Here is a 13,787-nt window from a genome sequence, read left to right as displayed (position 1 = left end):
TATGGTGGTTATGGCTCTCTGATGCTGCACTCTGGGGCTGCTGCAGAGTCAGAACACAGCCCCAATGCTGGTGCTTCTCTCCATTGTCCGGGCTGTTTTGACTCTACAGCAGCCACGGGGCACAGCGTTACAGAGCCGTAATGCTGCACTTCATATCAGCCACCTCATTTAATGTTTTATATTACCATTCGACATTTATTTTGCTTACTTAACAATTGCAGTGTATATTAATTTAATTTGCTCATCACTGGAATGTGAGTACTGCATCCAGTTTTATAAGGATGAGCCTGGGTGAATCTCTGAAATCCTAAATCTCAGCACTATTGTGATGTATTCATGATCAGGAATACAAAAGATAAAACACTGTGGTTATGAAATGTGCTTTTTGCCCTCTGTATTCCAAGGGACTTTGTTTCCAACATTTGAAGATAACAATTTACTTTGCTTCTTAATTAAGTGCAATTAAATCTAATTAGTTCTTGTTGAAATCACACATTATTAGTAATTCTGACTCTACTAAGCAGATTGATCTCAAAGTCACATCCTGACACCATTCAATTTATTATAAGCTTTGCTGTTAAGAGAGAGTAGGATTTCTCCCAGGGTGCAATCCTGACTCCACTTAGGTCAGTCTTTAATGATTGCCAATGTACACTTATCACAAAAGAGAACCTGCATTTCTTCCTCAGTAATTATATAGATATAGAAATAGATACATACATACACACATACGTAATACACACACACACTATATCTATCTATCTATCCAAACTGTAGCTAGCAAAGTTATTTTCCTCCTTTTTTACTCAAAGGAGTGCATCTAGAAATGAACATATGATCAACATTATGACACTGAGATGATTACCCCTGTCTAGTTGTGATTCAGAAACAGGTTACTAGAATAACGTGTGGGATTTCTGTGCTTTCAGCTTACATTTCAATATGTCTGCATATTACAAAAGCATCTGTGCAGGGTGTTTGTTTGTTTGTTTGTTTTTAAGATACTGAAAGAAGTGCATAATGCAATTACAAACAGAGTTAGATCTGGGGATTCTCTTCAGACAGTGCCACAACATATGGCAGTGAAAAGCCCCATCTAGGCCTAGACAATGAGGCCACAGGCCGCATTTTCACGTAACGCGGAACCGAGGGTCCAATGGACCTGCGATTCCCGCCCCCCACACTGTGCTTACCTGTCCACATTCAGACATATCACCCAGGACCGAAACTGCTGTTAGGGAGACTGCATTGAGGAGGGGAAACTGGCTGTGCAGGCAGGGAAACTGGCTGCCGGGCTTCCTCCTTCACATGAAGGTCAGCTGTAGCAGCCAATCAGAGGTGCACCTGGGGGGCCCCAGGGGCTGTGGAGGCCCTGGACTTTGGCCTGGAAGTCCAGAAGGAAGAACGCCTCTGCAGCCAATTGGTACAGAGAGAGGGAGGAGCTTTCTCCCTCAGCTCTGGTTTCAGAGAATCCAGCCTTAAGTTCTGCATTTGGACGTACAGCAGCCAGCTGCTAATCTCAGGTTGGAGCAGCAAAACTTACAACATCCCAAGGGTTGAAACTGGAGTTTGGGGAGGGAAACCTCGGGTTGCTTTTCCAATGGGGCAGAGGCTGCATGCATTTGGACATACAAGAAATCCAACCTCTGCGCCATTTAACTCCAATTTCCCGTTATGTGTGAATGGGGCCACAGACTTAGCCCAGTGCTGGACTTTTTGGAGCAGAAAACCATGGTTCCGTTACTGCAGTAGCAGAGACACATGTCCTCTGAGAAGTGAGTCCTTGATGACTTCCATGAGGTGGAGGAAGCCCAGGGAGGATAAAGAGCATGCAATGCAGGCAGGCTTCCTATATCTGCTCAGTTGGCATCAAATGTCATTTGGTTCCTGCAATCTTAGAACTTCCTCCCTTAACGGCTATTCTTCTCAACTCCATCTGAATGAGAAGTGAGGCAGCAAGGCCCCCCTTCATTGAGTCTCTGAAATGGAAGGGAATTAATTAATTAATTAATTAAAATATTTATTCCCCCCCCCCCAGTTCACTACTGCTTGGGGCAGCTCACAATAATAAAACAGATGCAATATACAATAAAAGCAATAAAATTAACTAAGTTAAATAAACAAGTTAAAAGTCAGGTTAAAAACCACAATCAGTATTAAACTACAGATTAAAAAAATTTAAAAGCTAAAAATTGAGATTTCTAAAAACTAAAAACTAAAGAACCTACAAGATATAACCACAGAAGGGGCATTTAAAAGCCTCTTTTAAAAGATGTGGTTTTAAAAGTTGTTTCTTAAAAACACAAGAGCATGGTGAAGCTCTTCAGGGTGGGCATTCCAAAGCTGAGGGGCCACAACTGAAAAGGCCCTGTCTCTAGTCCCCTCACCAAACTGCCTATTGCAATGACCTTTCCAATGAGTCATTATGTAACATCATTATGTAACAATTTCAACGTGTTGGTACCAGAATTTGCTTATTTTCCTCTTTCCTCCATGTACTTTCTTCCTATTGTACTGTGTCTTTTAGACTGTAAGTCAATAATTTAGACTGCAGACTACCTTAAGTACTTTAGAAGAAAGGCAGTAGATAAATGTCATAAATAAATTTATCGTTGGACAGGAGCAAGATGAAGAGGACTACCCTACAAGAAGACATCGACAGGGAGTGGAAATGTTCAAGCTCAGGGAGAAGGAAAAAGGGATGTAGGATAAAGGCAGACTCTCTTCCTTCTAGACCTATCCCTTCTTCTAAGGGTGGGAGGATGGAACCCATTGTCATGATCCCCACCCTGAGTAGCAAGTTAGCAACACAGAGTCTGAAGAGATAGGACCAGACCCCAACAGTGGATGTATGGGGGGAATCCATACATGTGTCCCCCATACAGGAACCCCAGAAATGGCACCCCCAAAGCCTAAGTACCCCCTCTCAAAAGCCAACTCCTCCCACATGCTGATGGTCCCCAGTATCTGCATGTCAGTACCAGCAGGAGGCTAGACAGAACTGGATAGAGTTAGGTTGTCATCACCCCAGGATTGGTGTGTTATCTCCAGGAATTGGCATCAATCTCCAAGATACTATTGAAAGCAAGCTGGAAACTTTAATGGCTTGATATTGTGAAATATCTCTGGAATAACTTCAGTCAGACTTGGCAGCCCTAGAAAGAGAGGAAGAGGAAAGCCAGAGGCTAGAGGGCTAGAAAGCCCCTTTAAGTCTTCCACTTTCCAGACAGTGAGGCACAACCTAGGAGTAACTGGAGTTCAGAGGTATTAGGGAGCTCAGCCTACCTCTGACTGATGTTGGAGCAACTTGTTTCTCCAAGCTCTCTGTTGGTCCTCCAACATCACCTTGCCTCATGGGCTCTCTCCTGCAAAACAAGATTGGACACCTGTGGATCCCCTTTGAATTGTAAGGCATCTGGAGGAATGTTCAAGGGTGTATAATTAGTTCACAAAAGGAGCTGACCTCCTTACTGAGGAACCCCATAGTTTCCTCGAAATTAATTTTAAAAATACTGTGTGTATTGATTAATTTACTGATTAAAGCAATTAAAGTTTCTAGACCTAATTTAAAAGATTAATTAAGCAGAACTAAATCAAGGAGAACGATTATGCTAATTACAAAAAACTCAAATTAGCAAGAAGTTTGTATGACGCAACAAAATTAATTTCTAAACAATTGGAAAGCATTATTCACAGATAACAATATTGTGCAATGATAAAAGTATTTGAGCAATTTTCTGGAGACTGAGCAGTTCTTCTTGGCTTTTTTCCTGGTGGCACAGGAACAGCCTATCACAGAACAGTTCCTGCAACAATTAGGGGTGGCATAGCTCAAAAAACTGCTGCCACCATTTAAAAAATCCTAGGGACCCCATGCCTTCCCAAGTGCAGAACCCAGAAACACCTCCACATGAATGCAACCCATATGTTCCTAAGGCAATATTATAGGAGGCTGCTATCATATGAGCAAACCATATGCTCTGTTATTGAGCTTTGGCTCCTTAGCGAGTGTTGGGATGAGCCCACAGGAATCCATAAAATATATCTGGCAGAACCAGGCCTTTTAAAAACACTTTTAACTTGATATCAACAGGATACTTTTCGTTCATGTGTCCAGAAATTACTACACCAATAAGAAAGCTAGCCTCAATGAACAACCAACACTTTATAGTAGACCACAGGTATTCCCACAAGTGTTAACAAGACTTGTTTGAAATTGTTTTAATTAAAGTTTACATTCATCAAAGAGCTGAATCTTAAAAATTAGCAAATATTACCCTTGCTAACCAGCTCATAAATGTCTTATAATCCTCATCATCTGAATTTGTACTGGTTTGTAATTTTTTATTTCTAATTGTAAAATTAAATTGGTGCAGATAATAGCTGCACCAAATGTTTCACCCCAACAGAAAACCAAAGTTAATCTTTACAAATAATATAGCTAAAGGATACATTCTTAATCCCACTCACGACAATGGTATATTTCATTAACTTGAAGAAGGTCTACACACAATATGCTGTGCAGTTGGCAGAAGGCAATTAAGTGATGATTTATCACATTAGTGTGTTCATTCAGTCCCCACACACCCTGCTTTGTTTTAAAGACTTAGGATATGCATCAAAACAGCCCACTATGGCCACATTTGGACGTGAAACTGGAGGTAAATGGGCCACCAGTTGAATTTTGTGTACATCTGAATGCATGCAACCAAAATGGACCCATGGTTCCCCTCCCCAGACTCTGATTTGTACCTTTAGTTTGTAGTGAGTTGCACTGCCTTCACCTCCATGTCTGTGCTGCCAGCATTACATTTAAACGCAACACCACAGTCTCCTTTGTCGGCAACCAAAGTTTAGGGAGGAAGCTCCTCCCTCTCCCCACCTGTTATTGGCCGCTGGGGTCATCCTTCAGTCAAGAAGGAAGTCCAGGCAGCCAGTTTCTTTTCCTCTCTGCAGGGAGTTCTCCATGACGTCCAAATTCAGATGGGAGAGCAGGGGGAGGGGAGAGTGGAACCACAGGTCCAGAGCAGTGTTCTGCAAAGGCTGCAATGGCCTTTGGCTGAGGATTCTGGGAGTTGTAGTCAACAACAACTGGGAATCCCTGTTAGAGGGAACACTGGTCCAGAGAACCCACATTTCCACGTTACGTGCAAATATGGCCATTTCTCAAATAGGAGATAGATGAGGACAAGCAGCAGCACTCTCATTGTGGACCTTGTTTCAGATGTTTGGCTGAAACATTTTTTATTTCAGAAGGTATTTTAAGGTCTTAACAATGCTGCTTTCTTTCCACTGTGGCCATTTAAATGGCCTGATTTAATCTGTTTTATTTATAGACACACTTAAGTGTTCTTTAAGTAGGTTTTAAGATGGTTTGAGCTTCCTTTGGTGTCAAAAGATGGAGTAAAGTTATGAGGGTCAAATAATGAAGTATTTGCACCAATTTATTCTAGCAAGAAGAACCCCAAATGCAATGTCTCCAGCCTTTAGTGCAATTTTTAAATGTATTTATTTAAAACATTCATGTTTTAGTACAATACAGCTCAGGATGGCTTATAACAATAGCAGAACAATAAAAGAATTAAAAACCAGTATAAAGTTAAAAGCAAATAAGTAAAACAGATAAAGCACTAAACAATATAAAATTAATAGGTCAACTAAAACACACCCAGTTTTTAAAACTAACAATTTAATATATATTTTAAATAAATAAATAAATAAACCACTGTGAATAGCAACTATATAACAAATATGACAGTTTAGGGTTTAACATGTGCTGTCAGCTATGCTGAAAACCCCTACCAGATCAGTGAAGCACCTTTCCAACACTTACAACAATACTAAATATAATTATTTATTTATTTATTTATTTATTTATTTTATACATTTCTATACAGCCCAAAGCACAAGTTCTCTGGGCGGTTTACAAAACAATAAAAACAGACAATTAAAGATTAAAACATTTCAACAATTAAAATTTAAAATTTAAAACTATTAAAACACAATTAAAACAGTATCTAATTAAAAGCCTGGGTGAGCAGATGTGTCTTGACTGCCCTTTTAAAAGTTGTAAGAGATGGGGAGGCTCTTATTTCAGCAGGAAGTGTGTTCCAAAGCCTTGGGGCAGCAATGGAGAAGACCTGTCCCCGAGCAGCCACCAGATGAGCAGGTGGCAACTGCAGACGAACCTCTCCAGATGATCTCAATAGGCGGTGTGGTTTTATTTGTTTAAGAAGATGTTTTCTTAAATACCCAGGGCCCAAGCTGTTTAGGGCTTTATAGGTTATAACCAAAACTTTGTACTCTGCCTGGAAACTTACCAGCAGCCAGTGTAGATGTTTTAAGATAGGAGTGATATGGTCTCTCCGAGATGACCCAGAGACCAATCTGGCCGCCGCATTCTGGATGAACTGCAGTTTCCGGACTACATACAAAGGGAGCCTCACATAGAGTGCACTGCAGTAGTCAAGTCTGGAAGTGACCAGCAGATGTACTACTGTTCTGAGGTAATTTATCTTAAGAAATGGACGCAGCCGGCGTATCACCCAAAGCTGATAAAAGGCACCTCTGGCCACTGCCTCAATCTGGGACACCAGGGAGAGTTTTGTGTCCAGAAGGGCCCCCAGACTGCGTACCTGTTCCTTCTGGGGAAGTGTGACCCCATCCAGAACAGGCAGATCAAAATAATCTCCCAAGTTCCGACCCTGCACAATAAGTACCTCTGTCTTATCTGGATTCAGTCTCAGTTTGTTACCTCTCATCCAGCCCATCACTGCTTCCAGGCAGGCATTTAGGGAGGTTATGCCTTCTCCTGATGATGTTGACATGGAGAAATAGATTTGGGTGCCATCAGCATACTGATAACATGCTGCACCAAATCTCCTGATGATCTTTCCCAGCGGTTTCATGTAGATGTTAAACAACATCGAAGACAATATGGAGCCCTGAGGGACACCATACTGAAGTTCAGTTTTTGAAGAACAACAGTCCCTGAGAGACACCATCTGGAATCTGCCCGAGAGGTAAGAGTGGAGCCACTGCAAAGCAGTGCCTCCTACCCCCCAACCCCCTCAGACGCTCCAGCAGGATACTATGGTTGATAGTATCGAAAGCTGCCAAGAGGTCCAAAAGGACCAACAGAGTCACACTTCCTCTGTCAATTCCCAATTGGAGATCATCCATCAGGCCAACCAAGGCAGCCTCCACCCCATAGCCCACCCGAAAGCCGGTCTGAAATGGGTCTAGATAATCAGTTTCATCCAAGGCTGCCTGGAGTTGGGAGGCCACCACCGTCTCAGTTACCTTGCCCAGCCATGGAAGGTTGGAGGCAGGCCTGTAGTTGCTCGACACTGAGGAATCCGGGGCAGGCTTCTTCAGAAGTGGTCTAATAATTGCCTCCTTAAGACAAGGAGGCACCCTGCCCTCTCTCAGATAAGCATTTATTATATCTACCAGGCCTTCTACAACAACCTCCCCGCCAGATAGTATTAGCCACATCGGGCAAGGGTCAAGAGAACAGTGGTAGGCCGCATCGCTCCAAGAAGCTTGTCCACATCCTCACGAATCACAAACTGAAATTGATCCATCTTAACCACATAAGAGGAGTCAATGGACACCTCTGATTCAGACACTGCAGTAATTATGGGGTCTAAATCCAAGTCGGCTTGAATACGAGATATTTTATCCACAATGAAATCATTAAACACATCACAGCAGGTGATAGATGGTTCCAAATTATGATTCAAGCGAGGAGGGGCACTCACTAGCCCTCTCACAACCCTGTACAACTCCACTGGACATGAACTTGCGGACTCAATACGGGCTGAAAAGAATCACTTCTTTGCCGCCCATATTGCCAGAGCATAGATCTTCAAATGCACTCTATGTTGTAATCTGTCAGATTCGAGTCAAGTCTTCCTCTACATGCTCTTCAGTTGTCTACCTCAGAGCTTTAGCCCCCGTAGGTCTTCTGTATACGAAGGGGCCAATTTTGAAGGGGGTCGGAGAGGACGCTTAGGTACAATCATGTCTACTGCCCTGATGAGCTTGCTGTTCCAATTCTCCACCAGAGCATCAACAGGATCACTGGCAGAGCCAACACTAAATCCCTCCAAGGCTTCTTAGAACCCTATTGGATCCAATAACCTTCTCGGGTGGACCATTCTAATGGGCCCCTATAATACCGGAGGAGATGCAGCTAGGGGTTGACATTCTTTCTGCAGCAGACACAAAGAGTACGGTAAGTTTATTCAAGCATGGGTTGGCATTGGCTAACTTCCCAACAACTTGAGATGTGACAGAACAGAACAGTCTTTCATAAAAATGAGTAATGACGTTTAGAATAAACTTTGTCTAACATTTTATGGCATGTCATATTCTCTGATTAAATGTGCCATTACTTTCACACTGTTAGGGAGAGAGAAAAGGTTTAGTTTTACTTAAGAATCCCCTGTCATTCAGTTTTACATTTAATATTTCACAGTTAAACTGGATTTGAAATGTTTTAATCCAAGCTTTGTTTCCAGGTTTAGTGTACCAGGAAAACTGTAGATACCATTGGGTTGAAAGTGGAAGTAGACATCTGTCTGTCCTCCCCACAACCCCTAAATTTACATAGCACCTGGGATAGCACTAATGCAACAGACATGCAATATTTGGAGACCTAAAAAAATGGTTTGAAGGCATCTGAGATAGTTCCATCTCAAGAGCTAAGCAAATTTGCCTGCAGCCAGTTCCTGGATAGAGGCACAGGACCCCACATATAAGCTTCTGAACTCTGTGAAGAAAAGATTGATCAGTGAGACACAAAAAATATTAGTAAAGGGGTGGAAGAAACAATGGGAAGAAATAGGAAGTTCTCTTTGGCATAAAAACTGTTGTTGCCCCCCTAATTTTGCTCAAAGTGACATTCATAGAAAGTTGAGAAAGCCCTGCTCAAATAAATATTCACTAGAACTGAGAGAAGCAAAAATTAATTTTGAAAAGATTAGCTGAATTTCTCAGGTAAGGTTAGGAATACAAAGTTATGACCAAATTTCCCCTAATGTGAAATTGGGGGGAATGTTCTGCTGATGGACATCTGTAAGAATTTCAAAGGCAATGTAATGAATTCTGATAAGGCTAGCACCATTTCTCAAAAGAGTTTCAAATTATATGGGGAAAAGATGAGCTACTGGCTCAGGCTGGAGACACAGAATAGCTTTTAAGACAATTGAAGGTAGAATGGCACATGCATTGCTTCCTGTCACATATAGGAGATTGACACTAGCATTAAATAGAGGGACTTATATGTTGGATGTTTTGATTGCTGCCTTCATCAACAACTGCTGGCTTTAAAAGTAGCTCTGTGATATCAGTTAAGAATGTTGTAGCTGAAGAGTTCTGTGCAGGTAAGATTGGTGAAAATGATTGACAGGTGGTCGCATAATTGAGCGGAGGTTCATTCATTGTCTTCCAAATTGAGACCAAATGGTGTTAGAGTTCTCAGCTTGTAGATCCAATAATTACCCCTCCTGTCCAACATTTCTGCTCTGAAGGGTTGCTCAACAGCAAATATTGCCAAATCAGATAAAGTATGCTAATTGGAGCTGAAGTATTCTGCAACCAATTATTCCATTTTGAGTGTATGTGATGATAGCAGATTTATGGGTTCTAAAATGAGTTTTCATCTGTGGATGTTTCCCCAACATATTGCATCTGATATCCTGTATATTTGCATTCTTTGAGGTAAATTGCATTACCAGGAGTACAGGTGATGTTTGGTTGATGCAATAGATTTAACTGTACTTCTGAATGTGGTGGTCTCTCTCATAAATAAACGCAGGGGATATGCTCTTACCATTAGTTTCTACAAATTAGGTGGCTCGCAATCTCAAAGGGCAATCAAAGTTGGGTTACTTATGGCTTTTTAAAGAAGTTAAGAATAAAAGAGATTCCCAGCTGTTGTTGATTACAACTCCCATAATCACCAAGCAAAAGCCATTGCAGCTGGGGATTCTGGGAGTTGTAGTCAACAACATCTGGGAATCCCTGCTAGAGGGAACACTGGTTAGCTGACTTGTTTGCTTGGTGGTAATGAAGTGAGGCAAGGCCACCTAATAGTGCAGCAGGGAAATGACTTGCCTAGCAAGCAAAAGGTTGCTGGTTCGAATCCCCGCTGGTATATTTTCCAGAATATAGGAAATACCTATATCAGGCAGCGGCGAAATATGAAGGTGCTGAAAGGCATCATCTCACACTGCTATGGAAGAGGCAATGGTAAACCCTTCCTGCATTCTATCAAAGAAAACCACATGGCTCTGTGCTTTCTGGTCGCCAGGAGTCAACACCTACTCGAGGGCACAACTTTACTTTACCTTAGTGAAGTGAAGCAGGGTGAAAGTCAGCCACAAATGGAATAGATTCCTCACTGATGGTCTTGGATTTAATTTTGTTTATGAGAGTTTCTCTTGATAGAACAGATGCCCAGTTGATGATTGATTCAGTCAATCATATGAAGAAAGTATCCATGCTGTATAGGGTTGAGCGTTTTGGGTTTTTTTTTCCTGCTTTGTTTTTGGCTCAAATCCGAAACACCCCCCAATGGGCATTCATTGGACAATGAATGAATACTTTCCCTGCCCCTGCCATTCACCACTTGTGTGGTGGCCATTCGAGGGGTCAGCACAGCAAGTTAAAGGTAAAGATTAACAGGAGTTAAAGGTATACTCTGCCTTCCAGAGAGGAAAGCTGGTCTTGTGGTAGCTAGCAAGCATGACTTGCCCCCTTAGCTAAGCAGAGTCCACCCTGGTTGCATATGAATAGGAGACTTGATGTGTGCGCACTGTAAGATATTCCCCTTAGGGGATGGAGCCACTCTGGGAAGAACAGAAGATTCCAAGTTCCCTCACTGGCCTCTCCAAGATAGGGCCAAGAGAGATTCCTGCCTGCAACCTTGGAGAAGCCGCTGCCCATCTGTGAAGACAATACGGAGCTAGATGGATCTATGGTTTTACTCAGTATATGGCAGCTTCCTATGTTCCCATGTTCCACTCTGCCCACCACCACCACCACCCCAGCCATCACTGAATTAACCTTTGTTACCTTGATAAAGGAAGATTTTTCAAACAGGGTAGCCTAGGAAATTTATTATTCCACTTTGTCAGCATACTGAACATTAGCAACTGAATAATACATTATGTGCAATTTATTTATTTATTTAATGATATTTTATTTTATTCATCAAACTACTACTAAATAAAGCCATTTACACCTTGCTACAGTCTAAGCCTGGAGGGCACAACCCACTTGCAAAGAGCAGATCACTTTTTCTGAAAGCCCAACTAGAGGTGATGGTGGCGAGCCCAACGGACATCCTGCTGACTCCCTAAAAAGCAGCAAGGTGGAGGCACTTTGAAATGCAGCATAAGCAGACAGGACAATTTTTCCAAAAGCAACTAGATTTTAAGCCATAGTTCTCCCAGTGGGGGGTTACTTCCAGTCATGGAGCCATGTTAAAGTTAAACTTTGGCAATGTAGTGAAACAGCAGAAGGAGGGGAAGTGTTGCCAAGAGATAGAGGCAAAAAAAAAAAAAATGCAGTTGCACATACCTGGGCTTCATTTCAGTTAAGGATGCAGAGGAATTAACTTTTGATTTATCAATATGGTGAGTAGCCATCATTGTCCTTTCCTTTCTTTTCGAGCAGCTTCAAAATCATGCAAATTGTTGATTGTCAGCAATGAACTCAAAAACAACCAAAAGGCATGAAATGTGGCATCCACCCATGTGAGTATACACTAATCCACTAATCCATTGAAAGACACTCTTTTATTTAGACGTACTTCGGACTTATTAAGTCTGACATACATAAGACAAAAGTGATTATTACTGTGTGCAGTTAGATAATCCTTCACTTGAGAAAGGATTAATTTTTATGCACAAACAGAAAGCCTTAACTTAAGAACTGAAATTCTTTTGGAAATGTTTATGAATGGTAGACCATGTTCTATGTAAAATACTTGAAAGAACTAGGGCTGTGCATGGAACCAGCTAGTCCGGTCTGGTTTGAGTCTGAACTGGACCCAAACTGGACCGGGCCAGTTTGGCCTGGCACCCCCTTAAACCCGCCCCCCTGGTTCGGTCCGTGAGGTTTAAAAAAAAAAACTTGCCCCTCTGAGGGAGTTGTCCAGGGCACTGGTGGGGTCCACGGAGATACGCCCCTCCCCCCCAGCCTTCCTTAGTCCATAAATCGGCCATTTTGCCATTCTTCGGGCTTTCCCCCTGGTGCCACGGCCATTTTGGAGGCCGCTGTGCCTGTGCAATGGGCCTCTGCATGGCCTGGGTCATGCCAGAATGGCCTAACAGCCAATTTATGAACTAAAGTAGGCCAGCGGGGGAGGGGGAACCTCCACGGGACACACACACACACACACACACCACCATCACCTTGGACAACTCCCCGGAGGGAGTAAATTTTTTAATTTTTTTTTTTTAAAACACACCTTGTGAACCCCCAGGGGGGTCCAGCCCGGGGTCAGACTGAACAGGGGTTGGTTTGGTTTGAACCGAACCAGTTCGACGTCAAACACATTTGACATTGGAGCTGTTTGCACATCCCTAGAAAGAACTGCTTAGCCTTCTGAAAGCAATGAACATTTTGTCCTTATTTTCAATTTTTTCAGCCTTATTTTCATTTCATTTGCCCGCTTTTTATTATTTATTTATTTGATCCCCCCCTTATTTCAGTTTTCTATCTATCTACACAGCATAGGTAGGCAATATTTAAAACCAGAAAAGGAAATGGGCAGAACATGTTATTGGGCCATTACATCCTGCTAACTGGGCACCTTTTAAAAGTAGTGATTCTTTTTATTTATCAGTGAGAAAGCAACCAGCCCTATCCATCCAGCACAGAAATAGGGTGCTGATTTGTTGTGTTGCTGACAGTGACTGTTGCTGATGTCGATCTTAGGTTTCTTTTTTTTGTGAGTCCTTTGGGGACATGGATCCATCTTATTTGTTTATTTATTTTCCTTTGTAAACTGCTTTGGAAATTTTTGTTGAAAAATGGTATATAAATATTTGTAGTAGTTGTTCAACTCACATGCAATCTGTAAATGGTATATGCACTTGCAAAACTGTATGCTCGTACAGTTATTCATACGTTTGGTTCAACACATGTAAAGTAGGACAGTTCCTATCAGTACTGTCATTTGCATAAAAACATGTACACATGCCTAAACATCTGTATGCACTACCATGTAATTCCTGAATTGGGCCAAAGAGAGAAATGTATTTGAGCCGGGGCAGAGGGACCATTTCCTACATTTATATTCTGCACTTTGGCACACACTTCCCTCTCCATTTTATCTTCATAACAACTCTACGAGGCAGGCTAGGCTGAACAACAGTGATTGGCCCAAGCTTAGTCAGTGGGCTTCATGGCTGGAATGCAATTTGAATCCAGGTTCCCCACTCCTACTCCAACACATTAACCACGACACCACCTGGTTCTTTTTCTGGTTGTAGTAGGTGAAATTCTTTTCCTTTTAGTACACAGGCTCAGGAACCAAGACCATATTTGTTCTGCACTCGCTGTCATACCTCTTCTACTAAATTTTATTTCATTTCAATCCATTGTTGTGTTGCAGGGGATTCTTATACTTCTTATGATGATATCTCAAGCCTTGCAGTTTGGACGGCTCTTTGTACTTTCCCATTGGCTTTTGAATAGTGGGGACAGGTTGTGATAAAAATGGTATTTTTCTGCAAGATGAGCAAACTCTTTCTCCATAAATTATGAGGCAT

General features: G+C 42.0%; 1 long non-coding RNA gene across 2 annotated transcripts; it reads right to left on the bottom strand.

Moving 5' to 3' along the window:
- Positions 1-211: 211 nt before the first annotated feature.
- LOC128327647 (uncharacterized) lies at positions 212-4,995 on the bottom strand. 2 transcript variants are annotated; one of them, XR_008308716.1, is made up of 3 exons: positions 4,753-4,995; positions 3,286-3,365; positions 212-1,979 (listed from the first exon to the last, which is right to left on the bottom strand). It is a non-coding gene; the product is annotated as an uncharacterized LOC128327647 (long non-coding RNA). The 2 variants fall into 2 exon arrangements; XR_008308717.1 differs by lacking the exon at positions 212-1,979 and adding an exon at positions 3,031-3,155.
- Between the last annotated feature and the right edge of the window lie 8,792 nt (positions 4,996-13,787).

Source organism: Hemicordylus capensis, chromosome 5, assembly GCF_027244095.1.
Source record: "Hemicordylus capensis ecotype Gifberg chromosome 5, rHemCap1.1.pri, whole genome shotgun sequence".
Lineage (NCBI taxonomy): Eukaryota > Metazoa > Chordata > Lepidosauria > Squamata > Cordylidae > Hemicordylus > Hemicordylus capensis.
Note: the sequence above shows the minus strand (reverse complement) of the source record. Positions and strands in the feature narration are given on the sequence as shown.